At 36.0% G+C, this 14,658-nt stretch overlaps 1 protein-coding gene across 3 annotated transcripts in view; it reads left to right on the top strand.

Moving 5' to 3' along the window:
• The first annotated feature begins 2,542 nt into the window (after window positions 1-2,542).
• The window catches only part of LOC107693525 (rho GTPase-activating protein 32-like), a 115,176-nt gene continuing 103,060 nt past the window's right edge, over window positions 2,543-14,658 (top strand). For all 3 annotated transcript variants that reach the window (XM_016492943.1, XM_016492942.1, XM_016492941.1), the window contains exon 1: window positions 2,543-3,078. The gene's annotated coding sequence lies outside the window, so the exon portion shown is untranslated. The remainder of the gene's footprint in view (window positions 3,079-14,658) is intronic.

Here is a 14,658-nt window from a genome sequence, read left to right as displayed (position 1 = left end):
ACCTTCATTTAAAAACTGCATGTTGTGTTTACTTGTGTTATCTTTGACTAATATTTAAATTTGTTTGATGATCTGAAACATTAAAGTGTGACAAACATGCAAAAAAATAAGAAATCAGGAAGGGATTTTCACATCACTATATATATATATATATATATTATATCATTTAATATATATTTTAAATGGATAGTTCACTCCCAAGTTGTCCTAAACCTTGTTGATCACAAAAGAAGTGTTTTTTTTTTCCATACTATGGAAGCCAATACCGTCAACTGTTTGGTTACCAACATTCTTCAAAATATCTTTTGTGTTCAACAGAAGAAAAACACTCATACAGGTTTGGAACAACTAGTGTGAGTAAATAATGACAGAATTTTCATTTTTTTTGGGTGAACTAAACTTTTAAATTTGTTTTCAAAAAGGCAATAGTGAAAGATTGATAACTGAAATTAATGAGGTGATCGCACAAATTCAAAAATGAGTTTTTTTTCCACTTTATTTTTTATGACATTATCAGTCACTACCCTTAAAACCTGTTCTCAGATCATAACTCAATACTTCATATATATTAAAATATATTAAACTTAAAAACATAAATAACATTATGCAATCTTTTTAAGAAATATTATTATCTCCTGACTGGAGAACAATGTTTATTTTAAACATAACCCTCTTAAGGTTTCACAGCTGTGTTCTTACTTTTGGTCAACATTGTCAGAAAGGATTTTTCACTATGAAGTCACTATTCATACCTGAATACAATGAGTATCTCACAGGCTGCGTTAAAAAAAAAAAAAATAGACAAAAGTAAAACATAATATACAGATGATAAGCTATCAGTCAGAGTATAAAGATATAGCTTGGGATTTTTAAATATTTTTGCTTATTTTAAGTTAGTAATATTAACAACACCAGTTAAATAGAACAGCAACATTTAATGTATGCCTAGCCTGATGTGCAAATATGATTATTTTGTATGTTCTGTGACTGATTATGGTGACAGTTCAATAGATGGAGCTGAAGATCAGTTCTAAAGCATTTGTACACCCAATTCATTCATTCATTAAAGTGAATTATAGATTTGTAATCATTTATAATAAATATTTAACACATTTATGTATCTGATATTTCTTTCAGGTTGGTTGCCTGTTTAGTCCGAGCAGTGGCAGGCCGTGCATTTTACACCTAGGCCTTCAGTGGCGTCCTACATTAATTAATCCATCTCTTCATACCATCATAATGATGCCACGGCTATAGAAACCATAAATATTACACAGTAATAATGCAGTATAACAGGACACTACATAACAGACAGGTATCTTATGTAGCGAGAATGAATGCCATTACTAAAGAAAGAAACCCAATTAACAAGTGCGCAAAACATCATCTGTAGCTGAAACATTAACCTAACAAAATGACACAAATACGGTCCATCCGATGTTCTTACAGACATTTATTCACCCAAACGCATTTATACCTTACAGATAGCATTGGTATAAAACAAATAAGGTGATTACATGTGTTTGAAAATTAACCTACCATACTCTAACGTGAGTGGTTTTTCATCTTCATGAGTCTTTCACAGAGCCGGTGCCGAGGAGGTGTGTGGTTGTTTTTCGCAGTCATTAGGACTACTGTTTTTAGATTTACTAAATATAGTAGGCAAATATTTTTTCAAAATGCACTGAAAATCTAAACCTGAGAAACAGTAATAAAAGTTTTACTAAGTTTTAATAAAATGATTTACAGTGATGCTGTTTGCTAGCTAGTATGCTGAATCAAAGGACGAGAAAATACTGACTTTATCGTTAGCCAGCTAGAGGGCCCTGGTGCTGCCAACTCGAAATCTGATTGGTTAAAGCAACGGTTTCATTGCCATTGATTTAAGCTAACAGACGCCTGCACTGTTGATTCTGAAGGCCTTAAGGCAGATTTCTTTGACCCTGGCAACACGATTGCTGAAATATGATTGGATAAAAGCTCTAATATAAACATACACTGCTGGAAGCAGTGCAACCAAGAGAAAAGCTATGAACTGAAGAGAATAGACTATTGGAAATAATTTAATACACATTCATGGAAAAATATAAATATAAAATATTAAAACTAAATCAATGATTCTGATCGTGTTTAGGCCAGCAGAGAAGGCTTTGCTGGCCCTGACGGCCCACCACTGAGTCCCAGTACTCAAGAATCAGTGATTTGTGTGTTAAATTTGCTCCTTGTTTCAGCGGACAGTGGATAGGCTATAATAGAGTGCTAAGGCCTAAGTGTAATTCATTTTTTCAATTACAATCATGATTTACACCTACTGCATATATTGCACTATAGCCAGGACCAATGTAGGCTATATGAAGTCTTGCATAATTAATAGGCTACTGTAACAGTCAGAGCCCGACTGAGATTGTGTCAATATTTTAAGAAAATTAGCACAGTACGACAATTTCATGATCTTAAAACGCCATACATCGAGCCCTAACAAGAAATACTCATAAAAAGGGAAATAATTACTGATACTGCGCTGGTAATATCATCTGGACTTCTGCGCCAGTCGCACTCATGTGGTCACGGTGACGCGCGTGGGACAGCACTGCGCGCTCACGCTTTTGAACGTTGAATCTAAAGTGTCCGTGGCAAGTGGCGACGGGACGCGTGGACAGCACGCCTCTCTTCATATATTCGCCAACATTAAAATGGAAGGCAGATACGTGACAGATCTAGTTAAGTATTCAGTCATATTTTTGTAAAGTTCAGTCAGGAACGCCGCGCTAACAGCTGGTTTGGTTGTAGCTAGCAGCAAAGCTAGCTCGAAAAACCCCTTCCCCACTAGAAGATTTTTAATGAACCTTCATAATTTCATCTCTCTGAAGTGCAGTTCTCTGCAGCACAATCCTGTTTCGTATGGACTTTTTGCTCGTTTTCGTTTAAATCTCTTAATTTCACGATGCGACTCTCTGGCGCCGGGTTTCTCAGCTGGCTCGCTGCGGTCTTCGTGGAGGATCACTTCAGAGAGCGGTGCTGAGCCACACTGACACCCCAATATTCATTTCCTCGATTATTTACAGTATTCTACAACCGGTAAGTACATAAACATAGCTGGTTACCGTTATATGTATTCATAACTTGCTAGTGAAACGCCTGCACGAGCGGGGAAAGTGGAGCGACTACAATATGCGTGTGTGCGCGCGCGTGCTCTCCTATAATAAACTCCACTAAATAGCTGTACATTAAATAGCTCATGTTTACAGGGTGGTTTTATCTGGAGTTTGCCCTATTAAGTGTCAATATACTGGTGTGCATTGGATGTAGGAATCGATTAGGTTGTAAGATTCACGGTCTCTGGGAGATGGGCTGTTTAATTTTGTACAAAATAAAAGCCTTTCAAAACAAACTCCCTGATTAAACATTAAAGTACACTAGTGTGATAAACAGTGCAAATTTTCTTCAGTTTTTATTTAATATTGCGAAAATTATTCATAAATAATGCTTTTTTCACTCAAAGAAGTTGACAAAAAGATTGAATCCAATCTTTGGTGATAATATAGCATAATGAGTGATTTATAAGCAATTTTATGAGGCCGGGTCCTTTTTGCTCTGTAAACTCGTAAGTGTGATAGGGTTCTGAACACAACACAAGGGTTAAATCACCCAGTAAGATGAGATATACAAAGAAACTGAGTCAATAAACGAATTGCCTTTCATAAATCATGTTTCATAGTGATAGTGGCAGTTGAGGTTGATTAATTTTTGTGCTTCAAGGGTGCAGATTAAAACGACAACATACAATTGAGGTTTTACGTGTACTTTGTACGTGTACGTGTTTCTTTGGTCTACTATAGATCATGGGTTTATTATAAATCTATTAGATGCCAGCAAATATAATCACTAATGACAGGGACCCACATCCTAAAATTTAAAAGGCAGCTATATAGTTTATTTTATAAAAACCTAAATTACACTGTAAAAAAAATATCTAAATTAATATCTAGAAAATGTTTTTAGTTTTGAATGTTACATTATTACATTCGTTTTCAACTCATAGCTCTGTATTTTTATAGTGCTGTATTTATTTAATTTTTTATGTATTTATACTAATTTATACTAATCAGAGATACATACAGATATATATATATATATATATATATATACACACACACACACTTTACACTTGTTCTCTGAACATTTCCCACAGAGGCCTTTCTTGCAGCCAGACCCCAGTTTAAAAACCTTTGGTCTATGCAAATGAGAATACGTGTGCCCTTACATTCAGATCTGGCTTTCCCTTTTGCGCTGAAGGGGTTTGCACTCACAAATCAATATTTTAAACGGAACTCTGATTGTTATACATGTGCTAGACAGTGAAAAATGCTCTCCTCTTGGCCACTTTGCTTTAGAAAAATAATGATGTGAATCCAAAATTGTATTTCAGTCTCTCAAAGATTCCCAGACTTGACTTAAGTCTGTAGAGTCAGCTGGAGGCATATTAAAGCAGCTCTGTGCTCTTGGTGCTGCTCAAAATATTGATTTTGGTGATAACATTACAGCAATATGTATAGCTTGGGCTCTAGCCTGTGTTGTGATACAGCTTTCATTAATTTTATTTTTCTGCAGCCTTACTAAGGGCAGCCAAATCCAGTCTGGTCTGATACTCTTAAAGGGATAGTCAACCCAGAAATAAAAACTGATTTATAAATAAAAAATCATTTACTCACCCTCATGTTGTTCCAAACATGTACGACTTTCATTTTTGTGCTGAACACACACACACACACACACACACACACACACACAAAATATATTTTGAAGAATAACTGAACAGTTTCAGTTCCCCTTGACTTCCACTGTAATTTTTGTCCCATGTTTTGTCATGAAGATTTGAATAGCTGCTAAAGCAATGAGCTGTTATTGATTGGCACAGTGGTTGTATGCTGCTCATATTTCCTCTCATCTTTCCAGTTTCCTGCATCAGCTAGTATGCAAATTCCATGCTACTCTAACAGAAATTATTTGGAGAACATTGAGTAAGTTTACATGGACAGCAATATTCTGATTTTAGCACGATTAAGACAATACTCTGATTAAGAATCTACCATGTAAACAGAGATTTTTGATTACCTTAATCCGGATTAAGTCATATTCGAAGTAAACAGAAATAGAAATAAGCATTTTTGACCGGGAACACCACAAGTGTGACTTTGTGCCATTTTGTACAAAATAAAAGCATTTAAAAGCAAACTCCCTGATTAAACATTAAAGTACACTAGTGCGATAAACAGTGCAAATTGTCATCAGTTTTTTATTTAATATTGTGAAAATTATTCATAAATAATGCTTTTTTCACTCAAAAAATGAGGTGCCTACTCTCAGATAAATGAGGCCTACGATTAATCAGAAGCAAATATAAATACAAAACCAGTCCTAAATGAAAGAAAAGAAGTTGACAAAAAGATTGAATCCAATCTTTGGTGATAATATAGCATAATGAGTGATTTATAAGCAATTTTTTGAGGCCGGGTCATTTTTGACCGGGAACACCACAAGTGTGACTTTGTGCCATTTTGTACAAAATAAAAGCCTTTCAAAACAAACTCCCTGATTAAACATTAAAGTACACTAGTGTGATAAACAGTGCAAATTTTCTTCAGTTTTTATTTAATATTGCGAAAATTATTCATAAATAATGCTTTTTTCACTCAAAGAAGTTGACAAAAAGATTGAATCCAATCTTTGGTGATAATATAGCATAATGAGTGATTTATAAGCAATTTTATGAGGCCGGGTCCTTTTTGCTCTGTAAACTCGTAAGTGTGATAGGGTTCTGAACACAACACAAGGGTTAAATCACCCAGTAAGATGAGATATACAAAGAAACTGAGTCAATAAACGAATTGCCTTTCATAAATCATGTTTCATAGTGATAGTGGCAGTTGAGGTTGATTAATTTTTGTGCTTCAAGGGTGCAGATTAAAACGACAACATACAATTGAGGTTTTACGTGTACTTTGTACGTGTACGTGTTTCTTTGGTCTACTATAGATCATGGGTTTATTATAAATCTATTAGATGCCAGCAAATATAATCACTAATGACAGGGACCCACATCCTAAAATTTAAAAGGCAGCTATATAGTTTATTTTATAAAAACCTAAATTACACTGTAAAAAAAATATCTAAATTAATATCTAGAAAATGTTTTTAGTTTTGAATGTTACATTATTACATTCGTTTTCAACTCATAGCTCTGTATTTTTATAGTGCTGTATTTATTTAATTTTTTATGTATTTATACTAATTTATACTAATCAGAGATACATACAGATATATATATATATATATATATATATACACACACACACACTTTACACTTGTTCTCTGAACATTTCCCACAGAGGCCTTTCTTGCAGCCAGACCCCAGTTTAAAAACCTTTGGTCTATGCAAATGAGAATACGTGTGCCCTTACATTCAGATCTGGCTTTCCCTTTTGCGCTGAAGGGGTTTGCACTCACAAATCAATATTTTAAACGGAACTCTGATTGTTATACATGTGCTAGACAGTGAAAAATGCTCTCCTCTTGGCCACTTTGCTTTAGAAAAATAATGATGTGAATCCAAAATTGTATTTCAGTCTCTCAAAGATTCCCAGACTTGACTTAAGTCTGTAGAGTCAGCTGGAGGCATATTAAAGCAGCTCTGTGCTCTTGGTGCTGCTCAAAATATTGATTTTGGTGATAACATTACAGCAATATGTATAGCTTGGGCTCTAGCCTGTGTTGTGATACAGCTTTCATTAATTTTATTTTTCTGCAGCCTTACTAAGGGCAGCCAAATCCAGTCTGGTCTGATACTCTTAAAGGGATAGTCAACCCAGAAATAAAAACTGATTTATAAATAAAAAATCATTTACTCACCCTCATGTTGTTCCAAACATGTACGACTTTCATTTTTGTGCTGAACACACACACACACACACACACACACACACACACAAAATATATTTTGAAGAATAACTGAACAGTTTCAGTTCCCCTTGACTTCCACTGTAATTTTTGTCCCATGTTTTGTCATGAAGATTTGAATAGCTGCTAAAGCAATGAGCTGTTATTGATTGGCACAGTGGTTGTATGCTGCTCATATTTCCTCTCATCTTTCCAGTTTCCTGCATCAGCTAGTATGCAAATTCCATGCTACTCTAACAGAAATTATTTGGAGAACACTGAGTAAGTTTACATGGACAGCAATATTCTGATTTTAGCACGATTAAGACAATACTCTGATTAAGAATCTACCATGTAAACAGAGATTTTTGATTACCTTAATCCGGATTAAGTCATATTCGAAGTAAACAGAAATAGAAATAAGACATGTGGAGTATTCTTGTTTTAGTCGCATTACTGAAGTGCAGTTTAGACATGTACACACCTTAACCCTCTGGGGTCCGAGGGTGTTTTGGGGCCCTGGATCAGTTAATTTTAGTGACACATTTCAAAGAGATATGCGCAGAGAATGAGACGGCTAAAAGCACACCCTGTTTATTTTCTTTATTTTGCAAAAGCACAATGTTTTGTTGATATTGTGAGTGTACACAAATAAAAGTAGACCCTTTACAGATTTAAATGCTGTATTACTCTTATATGTAAGATCACGTATGAAGGAGCATTTTAAGTTCTTTTCGCTGTTATCATTCAAATCTGCAAGGGGTGCCGCCGGCGCCACCCTCGACCCCAGGAGGTTTTAATCACACTATTACCATCGTGTAGGACTTTTCGCTGCATTTTGCGACAGGATACACACACGGCAGTGGTCAACCGTTTGATGGCAAACAAAAGAACATGGCTTCAACAACGGCGTTATCTGTTTGCACATATGACATGACAAATAATTAACTGCACTTGAAGCATTCGTAAAATTAAAAATGAAACACCCAAAACCATATATGGCACCATAACGAAGATTAACTATATGTTTATACGTGAAATTCTTGAGGGGACGTGGCGTCACGTGGGGACATAATGACGTGTGCCATTAATCGATCGATGTACTATATCATGTAAAACGGGAACATGAAAGGAATATTCTTAAAGCAACTCATGTAAACGCCTTAATCATAATATTGTCTTATTTAGAATAAGGTAAATAATTAGATTACCGATGTAAACATAGTCATTGTCATATATGCACTACAACTTTGATAACAAGCAATAACACATTAATTTTTAACGCCGAAATGACGTTAAGATTCGGTGCAAGCATCCGAAATAATAACAGCCCATGTGCTTGTACACATATGTTGCACATTGGCTGGATGTGATTGGACTGAATTATTATTGTGTAAACCCACCGGGACCAAAGCAACCACTTCATAGAAAAGCTCTCATATTGGATTCATTTTTGTAACGCACTGTTGAAGCATTTCTTTCCCAAAAGGCATGAGATCAAAGTCTGATTTCATTAGTTCATCTATTCTTTAACTCAGACAGGCAGTGTGGGATAAGATATTGATATCTGACCTACATAACTAGTGAAGACACTCCCTGCATGAATACAAATTTGTAAGGTCATTACAAAATGTGCTGCATGTATTACTCTTGTTGGAGAAATGGAAAGGTTTGGAACGTTTCCATCCAGACATGTGATTAGTCTTCCTGTTAGATGTTTATGTATTAGGAGCAATGCATCACTGTAGAAGATGGGAAGTGTGCTATTACAAGTTTGTTGTTCCCTCCTTTCTTTTTTTAATATTTGCAGATGTCATTTAGTCTTTTGATTGAAGAAGAGGATCCCATTTGATTAACATTCAGCCATTCATAAATGCTTGTCATGAGCTAAAATGAATGTTCGGAATAAAGCAAGTTTAGGTTTTCTGTAATATCCTCAGACCATTTTAAATGGAAATGAATCTCTCTTAGTAGACTAAGCTTAATTTGTGTTACAGTGTCAGCCACATCAGAATGATATGGGGTGTGTTGTAATATTAGCATTCGATTCTCTCCAGCAGCCATCTGTTTTCCTTATGTGGAGGGGTTTGCAATTTTTCATGTGTACTTGGTGAATGCCTTCAGGTCATCACACTGCTCTGCGAAATGAGGAAAGAATTTAAATCTTCGCATTGAAATATCAATGCGTCTGTGTTTCTTCATATTTTTCTCTCTCTTCACATACATTAGTGGCTGATAATGTGTGTTTGAGCCTTGAATCTCTGGATGAGAACAGCGTTTGCTTTGTGAGTCTATGCAAACACATGCAAAACAGTATGACATAAGGCAGTGCTGTTCAGACAGCCATTGTGGGGAGGTAGATATTATACAAACCTTCCTCTCGGTGGCTTTACTAATGTGATCCACCTCTCTGGAACAAACAGTAGTTTCTTTTAGATAGGAATTCATTGATATTTTCAGTCGAATGGGCATGTTGTCTTAGAGAGCAAGGCTAATGCAAAGTTAGCCCACTTCTGTAAGACTTAAATTCCATTTAGGGTATTCTGACATAGTTGTGGAAGTTTGGCTAAGAAATTTGGATTGTGTAGTGAAGACTGTTATATATGTTCCAGACACCAGACCTTTTTGTGCTAAAAAAATATTGTTCGCTGTGTAACAACTAACCAATTAGTTCTGCTTGAATTGTACTGGGCTCTCAGCTCAGTCACGATCAGATGTTAAATTTTCCGACAGGGACTTGAAGAAGCATAGTGTATCTGAAGATAGAGTAATCTTGGCAGGGAATATGAGTGCTGTAATTGGGCTTCTTATTTGAGAGGGTTTAGGAGAACCTCAGAGCTGAAGGATGTTTGAATTAGGCTGACGCATTACATCTTAACTAAACAGACAAATCAGTCTGGCATTGAGAAAACATGAGGAAAAGACGTCGAGCAATGTGCTATGCAAAGAAGTAACTCACCTTTAACTATGGGGAAATGTGTACTGTACTCAACCTTATCATTATATCCTTCTCTTCTCCCTAAAGATACGTTGTGTCAGCAAGTTAAACATACTGTTAGTGTTTACCTGTTTATGTTTAGCTTTTAAAACACTTTGTCCATGTCATGGTGGTGGGAGAAGCATTCTAAGCACTTTGCAGAGCAGTTTCATTAATAGTTGTGGATGCTTAGCTCAAAATGCTTGTGTAAGTGCAAGCCTTAGCTGACTGATGTGATGGCTATGTGCTACTCATCATGTTTTGCCTTTACAAACCTTTGCAAAGAAGTGAATCTGGATTCTCAGGACTAAAGGGCTTGTTCTATCTATAATGTAATGGAGTGTAATGTAATATAATAAATATATCCTATTCCTAAAATAAGAAATATCCCAATATATCGCCTTGCTTACAGTTTCGCAACATATCGTATCGCAACCCATGTATCGTGATACGTATCGTATCGCCAGATTCTTGCCAATACACAGCCCTAGTTTAAAACAGTTTGAGTGAGTAAATGATGGTATAAAAATAAAACTATTTTTATTTTTGGGTGAATTATTCTTATTATTAACCTACTACTCTTGACTGAAAAATGTAATACAGTTGCATTAAATTTTAATTCAGTTTCTTAAATGCTCCTGCAATACGGCTATTGTACCTGAAAACAGTTTGTTTTATTTGTATATTATGTGTATTTGTAATGCGTATCTTTGTTCTCATTTTTTAATAACAGATAAAATAATGACAAAGATTTTTATCTTCGCCCACTTTGGCCTAAATATCCACCATTCTTTTTTTATATTTTGTTACCTTGAAAGTAGGGATGCACCGATACCACTTTTTCCGGTACTCGCCCGATACCGATACTTTTATTGCATTTGTAAATTTTTTAAATATTGGGTACAGAAACCAAAATAGTATGTATAATGTTAGTTGGTTAACTTCATTTATCAAAGTGATAAAATCGTGAATCGTGATATTTCTAAAGAAAAAATCATATGATATTTTTGCCATATAAATTATATTTTAAAATCTAATACAATAGAAAATTGTTTTACTGTGTTTTTGATCAAACAAATGCAACCTTGGAGAGCATAAGAGACATTTTTGGAAAACATAAAAAAAAATCTTACCAACCTCAAACTTGTGAACAGTAGTTTATATGTATTTTCCAAAGTACAATAAACCCATTAATATTATGCAATTAATTGGAAAAACAAAGCAGCATTCTGTATTTTCCTAAAAGTTCCAAAGTGTTCTTACTGCTTACATAACCTTGCATATTTGGCAAATGAAACCATACTTCAACTCATTCTCTCAGCGACTGAAATGTTTGCAATTCGATCAAAGGGTTCATTGTCTGTGTACAATCAGTGCTGCCACACACAAAGCCTTGGCTGAACTCTAACCCCCAGCTCCGAGGGCTAAGGACGCATTGTGCGGGAATGAAGGCTTTGTCATTCCAGGCTGCATGTCCATTAATTGCTGGAATCTCATACATCGGTTCATCCCCTGACCTTCACACTCTAGCTGAGCGACCGAGTGTGTGCTGAGCATGAAAAGCATCTCCATTGGTCTTCAGTAGAGATGCTTTGGAATTCCTTATGGATTCTTTGCGTATAAACAATTCCCACATTGAGAGAGGTTGTTGGAGAACAGCCAGGGAATTCCTACAATGGGGGATAATGAGGATGCCTTGACAAAAGAAGTTCTCATTCGGTATTCAATTGGCAACATGGTGTGCCGAGGAGCTCCCGTGCACAAAACTCTGATACCTTGGGAACGTTCGCAGAGTTTAATACAGTTCTCTTTGAGTGTATCTACACACTGTAAAATGCAACCTGATGCATTCAGTTTTTTTGGTTCCCTCAATTCATCAATAAAACTACTTGTAATAAGTTTGAATTTGTTCAAAATTCAACTAAACGCAAAGTGCTTCATTCAGCCAATAAATGAATCAAGGCAAATGCAGTTTATTCTGCAGATAATAAACTGATTTATCATTTTGGTAACCATAAACATGGTGTTATAGTTTTATAAAACGATAAGTGAAGGCAACTATGATACCTTTGCTTTTGAAGTCACAGTCACTTTACAAAGCAAAGATATCTGGGATAGTTTTAGAATGTTGTACATAAACCTCAACACTTGACACACAAACCGTAAAAATGGTGACAGTCATCAATTGTAAAAAGATGAGCTCTTAACATCATAACACAACAAATAAATAACAATTTGACAAAACAACAAACAGCAAAACAACCCAGTAGCAGTTACAGCATAATGTATTCATGTAGCAGTGCTTGTTGGGATCTCACAAACCCTTTTGAGCAATATAATTTAATTTGAAATCATTGGTTTAGACAGTGGTGTTTTACTAGTTAAGAAAGCATTTGGGGTATTTTAGTTCAGCATGGGTTTTTATGTAATTTAAATTCTTAGTATTTGTGACTCAAAACATCCTGGGAACTGGAGAATATGTAGCTACTTTTTTAAAGTACATTAAAGTACAGTGTTTGTGCTAAAATTGTGCTTGGTTTTTGTTTACTCTGATATATTTTGATTTCATTGGTTCTTGTAGAATACAGAAGCCACAGAGACTGTTTGCAGAAGACTCTACGTTCTGTCACGTCACTAGACTTGTTGCTATTGAAAGCACCTTTTTTAATTTATTCAAACAATCTTGTGCCTAGGGCTGGGTATCGTTCAAAAATGTTCGATACCGATACCGACGAGACGTTTTTCGATACTCGATGGTATCGAGGCAATTCGGTCGGTGCCTAAAAGGTATCGAACTCGATACCCAGCCCTACTTGTGCCTTGATCAACTCCTGAAATCACTCTTGATATAAATTGCCTCTGTGATTGTCGTATTCAGCGCAACCTTCCAAAGCACAGCAAGCGTACAGCTTGATGCTCCAGCTGTGGGAAAGAGCAATTTGAGGGATGACTCATCTGTGGTTGTTCTGACAGCTCATTCTTCCTGTTAACTCTAATTTGACTCAAATGCAAATGGGTGCTGCATACATACTACATGTTTTTTGTCTGTTCAGTATGTTGTGCCTGGCATGTCGATGTTAATTTGAGCATTACTGTTGGTAGAATTAAGAGCGTGCAACATGCTGGCTTTTGTCAGACTTGATTCAAGCAACAAGCAGTTAGCCAAAAAATAGTTCCAGTACCTTCTTAAAGGTTTTTCTTTCTGACTTCCCTATATGAGGATGGCCAATAAGCGTTGAGACTGATGACATTGGGAATAAATATTGAAATTTTGTTTCTCATCCTTTGGCAAATCGCTGGTCATTTCTAAAGGATTTCTGAGTACTTTGAACAGGGAGGCTTCAATTCAAACAGTATGTGCTGCTTCAGATAATCTCTTGCACATTTAATTGGATTGGGATGTGAAGATAGGGTCAAACAAGGTCATGCTGTAAATGTTAAGCTGTTTGACGGGTCATGAATGGGCTGATGACAGCTAACTTGTAGATTTAGCTTAGGGCTGAAATATATAAATGTTAAAATTGAAAACAGTCTAGCTTCACTGAAGGCATACTCATTGTCCTGGGCTTAAGTGATGTGTATACACAATGTTTAAGATGTGCTAGGCCTATTCTTTGAGCAGTGTTTGGTAAGCCTAGTAATTTATTAGGCAACCTAGACATTTGAGTTTATTGTATTTACTATTGCACTGGTAATTGCTAACTTACTCAAAGCAGTCGGAGGTGTAACTTCTGTGTTGTGCATGTATGTATAAAGGATTAGAGCCCGACCAATATATTGTTTTGCCGATATTATCGGACGATATGAGCCTGTCGCCGATATATCGGTATCGGCGAATATGCCGCCGATATGCCGCCAATATGCACATTTTTTTACAGAACATATAACGCAGATAAAATGCTTGAAATGGTGTAATTACTTAGTTTGTCCAGCAGAGCGCACTCTATTGTTTGCTACTGGCGACCTGGATGAAACGCTTTAAAGCTTAAGTCTATGGAAAACCATTGAAACTTTGAACGGCCATATCTCCTTAATGGCGTGGCGAATCCGCACCAAATTTGGGGGATCCCTTCAGCTCGAGGAAACTTCTCGAATGCGAATCGAGCGTACGTCTAGAGGCTAGGGTTGTGACGGTGAGGAAATTTTCCCACCGGTTAATCGACGTGTGACAACACCGGTAATACCAGTATCACCGCGGGGGCGGGGCGTTCCATCTTTTCCTCGCTTTCCTTCACTTTTAAATTTCATTTTACTTTAACTTTCAAATAGCGGCAATTCGGAGTAAAGCAATTGTTCGTTTTTAGTTCGTTTTAATTTTCCCTCTTTTCCTCGCTTTCCTTCGCTTTTAAATAGCTTAAAAGCACCGTGCGGATTTTACTTTCACTTTTGAATTAGCGGCAGTTCGGCGTCAATTGCTTGAATGCAACAACAAAATACAACGTCAAACTCACTTTAGCATATATATAGTGAGGCAAATATTTTCTATCCTTATTAATTGTATGTCATGTTTTATGCCATATTCTTAACATTCTATTAAGTGTATTATTAATATAATAAAGCAACAAAATATGGCAAATCGAAGTGATATTTGTAGATTAAAAATAAAACCACCAATAGGTGGCGGCAAGTATAGCTGTCTTACTGAGCCAGGCGTCGCGTCATTCATTCATTCATTTAGTAACGAAGCAAAATGCTGTAGTTTTGAATGGGTTATTAATCACGGACTTTCCAAATCGTTCAAAGCC

The sequence above is a fragment of the Sinocyclocheilus anshuiensis genome, unplaced genomic scaffold (assembly GCF_001515605.1).
Source record: "Sinocyclocheilus anshuiensis isolate Anshui unplaced genomic scaffold, SAMN03320099.WGS_v1.1 scaffold1208, whole genome shotgun sequence".
Taxonomy (NCBI): Eukaryota; Metazoa; Chordata; class Actinopteri; order Cypriniformes; family Cyprinidae; genus Sinocyclocheilus; species Sinocyclocheilus anshuiensis.
Note: the sequence above shows the minus strand (reverse complement) of the source record. Positions and strands in the feature narration are given on the sequence as shown.